This window comes from Triticum aestivum, chromosome 5D, assembly GCF_018294505.1.
Source record: "Triticum aestivum cultivar Chinese Spring chromosome 5D, IWGSC CS RefSeq v2.1, whole genome shotgun sequence".
Taxonomy (NCBI): domain Eukaryota; kingdom Viridiplantae; phylum Streptophyta; class Magnoliopsida; order Poales; family Poaceae; genus Triticum; species Triticum aestivum.
Genome location: NC_057808.1, coordinates 387288445 through 387288759, shown reverse-complemented (window position 1 = coordinate 387288759; position 315 = coordinate 387288445).

The following is a 315-nucleotide window of genomic DNA, read 5'->3' as shown; positions in this document are numbered from 1 at the left end:
TGTTGATTTACTTGAACACATATGACATACTAGATATATATGAGAATTTACAATCATTTATTCATTGTGTGAGAAGGAGATGTTGAGATTCTTGTAGATGAATACATATGAGATGTTTAGATGAACACATATGAAATGTTGAGTGTTTACCGATATTTGAGATGAACTCATATATGTTTATTGTTTGAAATTTGTAAGGATGGTTTGGCTTCTCGACGATGTCTACGACATGAAACACCGGGCCTACATGATGCGCGAGAAGGAGATGGTAGTAACGAGTAATCTAAATATTTTGCAAATTTGCCTTAAGTTGAA